Here is an 11499-nt window from a genome sequence, read left to right as displayed (position 1 = left end):
CGTGACGAATAGTGTCAGCAATAAGCAGGAAATCGTCAAAACTAAGATTTTTGCCTCCTCCAAAGGTGGTTGAACAGAAGGGAAAAAAATGAGTGAATGAGCCACTTGGAGAAAAATATCTGCAGATGACTGGTAAGAATGCACACAAGTGCGTGCGCTGCTCTAAACATTCAACAATAAGAAACAGGCACCCATTGAAAACTGGGTCAAAGAAAGATTATAACAGGCATCTCTAAAAATAAGACAAACAGAAAATGAATAAGTACCCAAAAGGATATGCCACATATCTTAATGCAAATTAGAGCAATAATGTCAGCAACACATTAGGAAGAATGAAGTCAGAACACGCACAGCACCAGATGCTGGCCAGGGATACAGCACCAGATGCTGGCCAGGGTGCACAGCAATAGTAGCATCCATTCATGTAGTAGAAATGCAAAATAGTGCGGCCACCTTGGAAGATAGTTTACCAGATTCCTATAAATTAAATATTGGATTATATAATATAACCTAACTACTATGAGCCTTGGTATTTACCTTGAATAGTTGAAAACATATATCTGCATTAAAACTCGCACATGGGTATCTATTCATAATCATCAAAACTTGGAATCAATTTCTGTTCCTTCTATGGGTAGATATACAAACTGCAATATGTAGACAATGGAATATTACTTGGCACTAAAAAGATAAAAACTATGAAGCTATGTTACTTACTTTTTCATATGACAAAATTCTTGACAGAAATCACCTAGGAGAATAAAATTTATTGTGGCTTGCAGTTAGAGGGTTTACAGCCCGTTCTATCCAGGAAGGCATGCTGGCAGGTGGAGAGAGGTTAAGGTAGAGAGACCCTGACATCTGGACAGATCAGAAAATGGGGATTCTGGTGCTCTGCTGGATTTCTCATTTTTCTTTTTATTCAGGCTGGGACCACACCCAGGGGATATCAAATCTCATATTCGCAGCAGGTCTTCCTCCCCATTAACACCTTCTGGAAACATCCTTACAGACACACCCAACAAGGATCCTCACTATTATGCCTGTGTATATTTTAGATCCAGTCAAGTTGACAGTGAAGAATATCCATCGCAGAAGTAATAGGCATGGAAGACATCTGCTCACTTTACCGAGGGACAGAAGCTGATCAGAAGAGGCTTTGTGGTGTGAAACTCCAGTCCTATCACTCTGACTAACAAAACTTTATTGTTGGGGGAGAGAGGCTAGAACAGAGAGCCCAGAAGACTTGAGGGCTGTGAAACTGTTTAAGTTATACATGTTACTTTGTGTTTTCAGAAACCACAACAGTGTAGCAGAAGGGAAGGGACTCCAATGAGCACTGTGAACTGTGGGTGATTTGTCAATGCAGGCTCATGGACTGAGATGCATGTGACACTCAGTTGGAGGTGTGGACAATGAGGGACACTGTGACTGTTTAAAGAAGGTGAGGTACAGGATCACTCTGTGCCTCTGGTCAATTCTGCTATGACCTCAACGTGCTCTAAAATGCAGAGTTTTGAGGAAAGAGTTGGACAAGCAAGGTGTGATTTGTGCAGGAAATGATGGTTCGGGCCAAGAAGGCTCTCCCACTAATACAGATTGTAACAGAGATGGGGCAGGCAGTGAGGGGCAGAGGGAGCTGGAAGCTGGTCTGGAATCACCCTCAGAGGTGCATCAAAAGCACCTGCCTGCAATTCCACCAGACATTCTGTTGTTTTGTGTTGATGAAGTCCTGTTCTTTAAAGTCCTCTAGTTGTTCTAAGGGTCAGCCAGGGTCATCAGTCACTGCTGTGAAACATTGCTGTCCATGTTTAACCCAGCAGGTTTATCCCAGAGACGACCTGAAGTAGCAAAGTAAAAGGTTCACCTCTGTCAGGAAACATTGCTTATCTTTCCTACGACTCCTTTCCTCAAGGGTGGCTCCCTGCCATCACCTATTTTTAGCCTTGTGCCAGGGAGGAATATATTATGGTCTGGCTGCAATTTTCTTTGTGACCTGTCTCTTTGCATTTGCTGACTTTTAGTTCTCTATTTACCATTCCCCTTCTTCTTTGCCGGGCGTTTCCCCGTTGCAGCCAGAGTGCCCTAGAGACAGACGGATTCTCAGTGTGGCTCCTCGTTTGCTGCCTCCTCAGCATGCTGCTGCCAGCGCATGACTCTCACTCTCAGTTCTGTGTCATAAATAGCCATTCAGACTCCACACTGAACAGGACATGCCCTTTCCCTGTGAAGGGCATCGGCTGCCATCTTTGGAACCTGCAGCAGGTGCTTCGCTCCTTGGCTCCTTGGCCACATACCTACTCAAACTCTAGTATTTTGTCAGCTTTACTTCTTTGACTTTGTTTATCCTGTTGCTTTTGAATGGTTTCCTGAAGTCAGTGGGTAAATAATTCCACACTGTGGCTCCTTGCTGGAAGCCTGTCCTCTCGTGTTTCATCACAGGGGTGAATGGGGCCGCTGGGAGTTTGCCTAAGCTACTTATCAGCCAGTTTCTGTGCTTTTCTGGATCCTTCCTCCTGTAGGAATAATGGTTTTTCACACAGGTTTAAATGCCTGAGGCTGAGTGATTTATAAACAACCAACCTTCCTTTCTCATGGTCCTGGTAGCTAAGAAGATGTCAATGTGATCGGGTTCTGGGTTAGAAAGGTGGGTTCTCGTTGCTTCTTGAGACAGAGCAAAAGGTCAAAGGGGCTTCCTCTGGTCCCTTTAATCAGAGCACTCTTATTTCAGAGGGGTCTATCCTCACGGCCTCCATACCAGCTAAAGGTCCAACCGTCTAGCTGTACCACACGGTGGAAGGAGTGGGGTTTCAACACATGCATTTGGGGAGCATAAGCATTGCCTTCAATGCAGACACAACGATCTCACCTCCAGGAAAGCCTAAGCATAGCACGGAGTTGGGAGTGAAATGGTGGTGACCATTAGACACACCCTTGTGCACCAGACCTTCAGGGTGCCGAGTCCTCTCCTGCCTTCAACACTGGGCAACCGATCACTCTCTCAGGGATACCATTCTCTTCGGCTCCCCTTTATGCCCAGAAGTGTAGCTAAAGGCTTTGTCAATTCCAACCTTGGTTTCAACCAATAGAATATACTATTTGTTCTAGGTTCCCAAGGTGACACCTATGAGGCCTCTTTCAATGTAGTGATTATTTTTAAAAGTCACACCCAGGCCGTGCTGTGCAAGCACATTGCCACTGGTGGTTTCAAGTAATACAGGTTCAATTTCTCTTTGGGGGAGGTGGCGGACAAGGTGGTGTGTCTGTCTCCTCTCCCCAGGTCTTCACAAGTTTTCTTTCTTTGGCCTCAGATCAGCTGTGTTTTCCAGGAAAGAGTTCTTATTCTCTGGGCCAAATCCAAGCATAATGTGTTTGATACAGTCTTGGCATTAGAACATAAGTGGTCCATGAACAATGTTTGTGTTCTGTGGGACGTCAGAGTATGAGTGTTGCTACTTAGCTATGCTAAGGTCAAACTGCTTCAAAACATCCCAGAACAGACCAGATTGTGACTGGTTTCTAAGAAGATATTTTAGACTTGCCAACAAACACCCAGAACACAGTCAGTTATTGGGATATAAAATATACACCAGGAGGAATATCATTACAAGAATTTTTCTGTTTATGTCATAATTAAAAGTAAACTCTGCCTGTTACTGAAAGGTATGCTTTTTTTTAAAAAAGTCTTTTTGCATTAAAAATTCAACATTCATCAACAATCTTAGTTTGGCTCTGTTCTCTGTTTGGTATTTTTGTCAGGCAATATGGGCACTTGTTATTTGCTCAATAACTACCTTGCAGACAGTGATGTGGTATCTCTTTGTTTATGCCCTTTCACTTGTCAAAATTGGCTCAAAATGTTCTTGCTGAAATGTTTCCATATTATACTAAAATATGTCAATTATTAATTTTAAAAATTTACACATCGAAATGGTCTCAATGAGACTGACTTAAGCTTTCCATCGTTGGGTTGATGTAAGTTGAACATTTGTTATGCAAATGTCTGAAATCTGTAATGCTCTAAAATTGAAAAACATTTAGTGTCAATATATAGCCATAGTCTTGTGCCCTATGGACATTGTGCCTGTTATAGTTTACATCTTGAGTGTCCCCTGAGACCCACAGGTTAAAAGCCTGGTTCTTCACTATCTTGTACCTCACTGGTACAAATAGGCATAATTATGCTCTAATTGTATTTTGAGAGGAAAGTTTTATTTTAACAGGAAGGGTGATATGTAGGAGGAGCTAAGGGGGGAGGAGTACCGAGAGGAAGAGATGGAGTAAGGAGAGGAGAAGATAAAGGAGAGGAAAAGCTAGGTGATGGGAGAGAGAAAAAGAGAGAAAGAGAGGTGGGGGCATGAAGGCAGATATTCACGTGTCTCCACCAGTCAAAGACAGTTTATGTATCTAGGTTGGGTATTGGGTTACACTTCTGATTGAGCATTACGAAACTTATAAAGCCTTTGATTAACATTTTTTAAAAATTGTATAAAAGCAGAAAGGAAAAGGGGGCATGGGACAGGGGTTTTCTAGGGAGAGGAAATGGGGAAAGGGGATGGCATCTGAAATGTAAATAAAATATCCAATTAAAAAAAAAAAAAGAAAAGAAAAGCCTGGTCCTTCATTTGATGCTATGGGGAGACGGTGGTACATTTCGGTGATGAAGCTTGTAAGAGGGAAGTTGGGTCATTTGTGGACATACCCTTGAAAGCAATATTGGAACCCCAGCTACTCCCCGCTTTATGCTTCCCAGCTGCCACAAACTCAGCAGCTTCCTGTCACATTCTCCTTTCCTCACTCTAAGTTACCTCAAGAATCTTGTTACAGTGATGCAAAGCTGAGCAACACAGCACACAAACTTGCTTTCAGGGACAAAGTGACTTCAAACATTGTATGACATTACCTGTAGACTGTGTGTAATGAATGTCACACCCAGACTTGAGTCTCATCCTCAAGACATCTCTATGTATATGCAAATATTCCAATCATGCCCCCCCCCCAAAGGCCCTGAAACTATTCTGGTCCCACTCTCTGGGAGAAGGGATATTTAATCTGCAGCAAGTTTTCCATTTTATCTCTCCCAAAAGCTAGTCACTTGTCTAGAGAATATGCAGTTTTTATCCTGAACAAAGTCATAAATAGGTGCTTGGGGGGTGGGGGGGGTCTCACTATCCTCTCATACAGGTTGTAACATGGAGAGAGGGTAGGCAGAGGTGGGCAGGGGGAATTGGAAGCTGAGTCATGAAGACTTAGCTGCAGGGATGCATCCAACCCTGCCTGCAATGCCACCAGACATTCTGTTGTTTAGTATTTTGAACTCCCTAGGTCTGTATTCTTTATACTTTAAATGATTGTACTGCAGAACAAGACATTAGACTCAGTGGTTAGTGGATGCTGCACACAAATCCTAACCCCTGTGTGGCACTTACATGAGGCTTACACAACAGAGAGGGTTCTGAATCACCTTTGTCACCTATGAGATGAACTCTAACCTCAGATGTGTGAAGATCAGAGGACAACCTGCAGGAGTAAGTTCTTTCCTTCCATTTGTGAGTGTGTGTAGTGGTCTGGTGCTGCTTGCATTCAAATGCTGAGCTCTGTACCCCAAGATCTGGTTGCTCCAAGACAAGGAGACCCTTCTAGCTTTTGTTGTGTAAACCTTTCTCCCCAAATTATTCTTGGTTGGTTAATAAAGATGTCTACACCCTGGGATCAGCAGAAGAGAGTGGGCAGAGAGAAGGTTCCCAGGCTTGGGATCTCAGGCAGGGACCATGAAGGAGAAGAGAGAATGAAGAAGGAAGAAGTCACCTTGGGGTAGGTGGATGGTGAGTACATGGCCATGAGGAATGACCTGTTGGGATAGGAGCTGCCCAGGCAGAACATGGCAAACAATATCTTGGGGTTATAGACAGGGAAGTAGACAAAATAGCATAGAGGGTTGATATCTGCCCAGCTCTAGTGCTTTAAAAATTATTGTAAAGAATGATTTATTTTGTTTTATGTATAGGAGGAGCTACCTTTAGAAGAGGGCATCGGATCCCATTACAGATGGTTGTGAGCCACCATGTGGTTGCTGAGAATTGAACTCAGGACCTCTGGAAGAGCAGTCAGTGCTCTTAACCACTGAGCCATCTCTCCAGCCCCCATGGCTTATTGTAAGTGTAAAGATTTTTGTGTCTTTTATTTGGGAATTACATGGTCCATGTGATATTGTGGTCCAAATAATATTTACTGCGAGAAATGTGGATCCAAGGATCAAACACCCATCACCGGATTTTCTGCAAGTACTTCCTCCTCTTGTTTCTTCCTCCTTGTGTCCCTGGATGTGAGGCCTTCTTTCCTCTTGATTCAGATGGATTACTAGCACTCATTTATACCGGAAGAATGTCAATTGTCTAGGATGCTGTAACATAACAGGAAGGATGCTTGGAACCAGCTCTGAAACTTACCATAGGCTCTGGCACAGCCTCCTGTGTATTATGCATGAGTCCAGAGGCCAGGGTGCAGAGGCAGGTGGGTGAAATGCAACAGCCCCATTACCTGGCTTCAGGGAGAAGCCTGGGCAATGTGATCTACATAGCATCTTCTTCCCTGCACATTCATGAGAGGTCATCTGGGAATTAATTGATTGGATATTTACATTGGATCATTCGGCCCAAGGGAGGTTTGTAAAGAAACAGAGTCAAAGGGCCAGTGAGATAGCTCTGTAGGTGAAGTGCTTGCTGTGTAAGTCTGACTGCTGCAGTTGACTTCCGGAACCCAAGCAAAGGTGAAATACAGAACTGACTCCTGAAAGTTGTCCCCTCACTTCCAGGGCATGCACACTCCCCTTCCCTACATGTATGTCCCATACATACCATACTGTACCATACTTATGATGATGATAATGATGATGGTAGTGGTGGTGGTGGTGATGGTGATGAACATGGTGATGATGATGATAAATATTTTAAAATAAACTGGGTCAGGAGTTTTACAGGAACCCCTGAGGAAAGAACTGAAGTGTGCCCAGCACTGGGCAGGAGAGCCTGGCAGGAGGGTGGGGAGTCCTCAGCAGTTTTTTTCAGCTGTTTTCAATTAGGCTAATGTTCAATTTGGTTTCAGTTCCCAGAGGGGATGCTCAGGACTGCGACACCCCAATTTAAGCCTCAGCATGTGGACAGGCATGGTTTCTGCACACTTCATATTTGCTGATTTCTCTTTTCTCCAGTCACTGATTACAGTAAGTGAATTATTAATCTTAGAAGGGGGGGGGTCAGCAGGTGAGATGACTTTTTTTTCAGAGGCATATAGTAAATCTATGAAAGCCATAGATTTGAAAGGGGACCTATAACCTTAAGCAGTTAAGAAGCATTGAATTGATATTCCTGCTTTTCCCTCTGTCTCCTACTTCAGCGGGACATTTCCCTCACGTACAACAAAATGACATTACAAAGCACAAGTTGGAATGCAGTGACTTCATTTCCTAATTAAGTGTCACATCCAGGAAAGTACCTCAAACCGGGGATACTGGAAGAGAAAACATACCATCGCCAACACATGTCCTGTTGGGTTCACACTCCGTAAATTCAGCTACAGGAGGAGCTAAGGAAACGGACATTTTAGAATACAGCATTTGCACCCGTCTTCAGATCGCGGGCTGTTTACGTTGCTTTGCCAACATTACCATGTCTAGTCAGGTCACTTTCTACAGCCCAGTTCCAGAAAAAGCAACAGAATTATGTTTACCTTTTTCCTTTCAGTGGAACTATATCCACCACACTTATCCTACAGTACAGGACGTCAACCACCGTGGGACAGCCTGACATGGTTAAGGTCTAAATGATGTCTGGTAAATTAAAGAATTCCCAAGATAACAAAATGCTCTTGATTCAAATGTAAAGTGTTTTTTTTTATGTGTAGTGTGCCTACATATGTGTGAACTGGGTGGTTTTAAATATACTTCTAACCATTATTATCTAAAGTTTCCTTTTTAAAAAAATAATTTACCACTCCTTTGTTTTCTGAGTGATATTTTGATAGTTTTATTAAAAAGCAAAGTTTTTGGTAAACACAAGAGTTTGCTTTTTTCCACTCCACCTGACTGTGGATTTCCGATATTTCACTCAGTGGATCATCACGGATGTCTCCCCCTTCCCCTGGGGCTACAGTTTATCTCATAGATGACAATGATGATCCAGAACCCCCTGCACGTGAAAGCCTCCTGCAAGTAACACATGAGTTAGGATTTGTGTGTGGCATCCACTGTCTAATGTCTTCTTCTGCAAGACAATCATTTAAGGCAGAAGAGTTCGGGGCTCAGGGAGTTCAAAATATGCAATGTCAACCACGTGATTTTCAGAGTTGACAGGAGTTCCCACACTTGTGCACTTGTGCGGGGCATGTGTCTCAGGCAGTCGCAACATTTAGAGAGAGGCACATTGTTGAAAAAGGAAAGTTCCCATGCCTGGCTGGTTTGGGTAAACTCTCCCATCTCCCAGTGTGTTTCTTTGGACTAACGGTGTACGGTATTGTTGACGGTTTCATCCATGCAGCCTGCCAGAAATACAGTTCTGCCGCTTTACAGGTTTGTCTCCTTTCAGAAACATCAAGACAGGACACTGGGTCCTCACTGTGGAAAATCTACCTTACAATATCATTTGGGGAGTGGTGGTTTCTCTGTAAACTGAGATCACAAAGCAGCATACATTCCTAATGCAGCATGCAAATACGTAAGCGCCAAACTTCCGAGATAACTGAACAGGACTGGAAGATGTTATCTTGAGCCTGAGATATATAACACCAGCCACCAGCGTTTTGGAAACATTAGTTTCTTTCCAAGCTCCCAAAGCGAACCTCCCGGACTTTTGCGCTTAGTGCAAACTGTCTGCTTACCCTAAATTACCGGCGGACTCCTCTGTAAATTTACTCACAGAACAGATTCCCTCTTGTCCTCTCTCACACTACCCAGCACTCTCACGGAGTTAAGTCTTGGCTCCGAGTGTACATCAGACAGCAGTCTTTAGGCAAAGCAAGGCCACGTCTAAACTTCACTGCAGCCTTCCCAGTTCTCCGTAGAGGAGCCGGCTGTGCAGCCCAGAGAGGAGGGGGTGTCGGGGCGAGCCAGGAGGAGGCGAGAGGTCTTGGGGAAAGCTAAAGCTGGACCGGAAGCCTTACCTTGGTGTCCTTGATTAGGAGGTTGGAGAACAGTTTGTGCTGAGCAGTGGATGGTGGCCGTCCGCTTTAAGCTGTTGTGCTTTGGGGGTCTGGGGTGCAAACGGCCCTGGATTCCCCTGCGTTCCGGACACAGACTTTCTTGCTCCGGATCAACGTGGACTTTGGCTGGCTCCTCCTTGCTCAACCTCGGGCGCTGTTGACAACTCTGCTCCAGGTGGAGCGGTCCCTGTCGCTGGCACACACATCCCGGGAGTTCTGGTCACAGCTTCCCCAGGGCGGGGGAGAAGGGGGTCACTGCACACCCTGGGAATCCAGCCTTCGTCACGAGTCGGTAACGGGACCTATCACTCTTTCCACGCTCCTCTAAGTCCCTGCAGTGCACACGACCCGCCCGCGCCCCGCCCGCGACGACCCCTCCACGTGGATGTTGAGTGTGGCCCTTGCAACGCTCCCCCTACCCTAACAGCCTAAGTACCTCCTCCACTTCTATCACCCCGCTCCCCTCCAGCAACTCTGCATCTCTTGCTACCGGGGCTAGGGACCCCATCATCACCCTACACCCCCTCTACTCCCGCCACGCCCCTCGCGAGTTTCTGCATCCGACTCTCCTGTCTAGGTTATGCAGCCTGGCTCCTCAGCTCCTAGTGTGGGGGCATCAGGCCTCCCTCTGCCTGAGCCTTAGCTTAAGTCCCTGCCATGGTGGCAGCTCTACTTGGAGGCTTGCAGCGAGGAGAACATGGAGCCATCCGGGGTCTCATCTCGCCCGGGTGCAATGACCGGTTGCACAAAACCCCAGGCTATCTGGGTTTTAAGGGGGCCGGGTGCAAAAGGGTTTTCTTTTGCGGTCTCTCCAGAACAGCTCCTTTTGACCAGCCACCAGAAGACGCCCTTGGGCGTGAGAAGTGACGGTGGCAAAGGCTTGATCGCTCATCCAGTAGTTGGAAGAAGCTACTTTATTGTAATTTTCTCAAGGCAGGAAGGGATGCTGTGAGCTGTGATTAGCGCCTGACTGTGTTGTTTATTTATCCGTGACACACCTGTGGGGGCACCACAGGATAGCGTGTGCTGTTAGCAGTTTCCTGTGACTAGCCTGAATGTGGGAAGCTGTTTCACGAATGTACCTCAGTCACAGATCATCACACACAGTCCTGGAAGGGGCATGCTCGAGATGCTTATGATTTCAAAGAGGAAAAAAAAAATGCTCTCTAGAAATGCTCTCACCAAAGCTACTGATGGCATTTGAAATGTCTCTCTTGTAATAAAGTGAAAATGTCTACCGTTCGCTGCAAAAAAGTTTACAATTTTTAGATCACAGTTTAAGAAATCCAGTCAGTTTGCTGGAAAGGTCCAGGGGACAGCTTCACTGTTACAACTGTGCAATGAACTGCTGGAGTGTGTGAAAGGGCCGGACTGGCAGTCCACAGCTGTAGGATCTCCACTGCACAGCGCCGACAACAGGATATCCAAAAGGAGTCCAAGGACCCAGGACTGATAATGCAGCAGAAGCCAGACCCAGACCAAGGACTCACGGCAATGATCTTTCACAAGAAAAGCTGTTTGGGCAAAAGGGCATACTGTGTGACACACTGTGTGACACACTGTGTGACACACTCTGTGACACAACGCAGCGTCCACAGTGAGCTTTTGGTTGTTGTTGTTGTTTTGTTTGTTTGTTTGTTTTTTAAGTAGTTAATTTATATAATTTACTTGTTTTGTTTTGTTTTGGGGGTTCCAAAGGTAGAGGGCAGATATACAGGGATGGGAGATGAGTGGAATTGGGGTGCATGATGTGAAATTAGCAAAGAATCAATAGTTAGGTTTTATTTTTTAAAAAAAATAAAGTTGTTGGTTAAGCTGTCCAAGGGACTCTCAAAACATACAGCCTGCTCCACTGCCCTTGGTTAGCCCACAGCCTGTTCCACTGCCCTTGGTTAGCACACAGCCTGTTCCACTGCCCTTGGTTAGCCCACAGCCTGTTCCACTGCCCTTGGTTAGCCCACAGCCTGTTCCACTGCCCTTGGTTAGCACACAGCCTGTTCCACTGCCCTTGGTTAGCACACAGCCTGTTCCACTGCCTTTGGTTGCCCCCAGAGCTAGATAGTAAGTCTCTTTTGCTGAAGACACAGAGCACATCAGGGCCCTGAACTGGAACTGACTTGAATGTCTCCTCCCTGAGGACTAGCTTTTGTGGTACCAGAAGGAGCCATACAAGCTTCCAAAGGAGGGGGGCAGCCAACAACCCTACCCAGCTATGATGCAATGAACCACAGCAACTCCCAGTATGGTGTGACCTTAGGGTGCAGTAGTGGCATGCCTACCTCATTGGTAACCACTGGTTCTCTA

The 11499-nt window shown here is 45.5% G+C and overlaps 1 protein-coding gene across 1 annotated transcript in view; it reads right to left on the bottom strand.

The window, feature by feature from the left end:
* Sgcg (sarcoglycan gamma) overlaps positions 1 to 9534 on the bottom strand; it is a 52649-nt gene extending 43115 nt beyond the window's left edge. Inside the window, exon 1 of the mRNA XM_034497727.2 lies at positions 9157 to 9534. The gene's annotated coding sequence lies outside the window, so the exon portion shown is untranslated. The remainder of the gene's footprint in view (positions 1 to 9156) is intronic.
* Positions 9535 to 11499: the final 1965 nt, after the last annotated feature.

Source organism: Arvicanthis niloticus, chromosome 3, assembly GCF_011762505.2.
Source record: "Arvicanthis niloticus isolate mArvNil1 chromosome 3, mArvNil1.pat.X, whole genome shotgun sequence".
In the NCBI taxonomy this organism is placed as follows: Eukaryota; Metazoa; Chordata; class Mammalia; order Rodentia; family Muridae; genus Arvicanthis; species Arvicanthis niloticus.
Note: the sequence above shows the minus strand (reverse complement) of the source record. Positions and strands in the feature narration are given on the sequence as shown.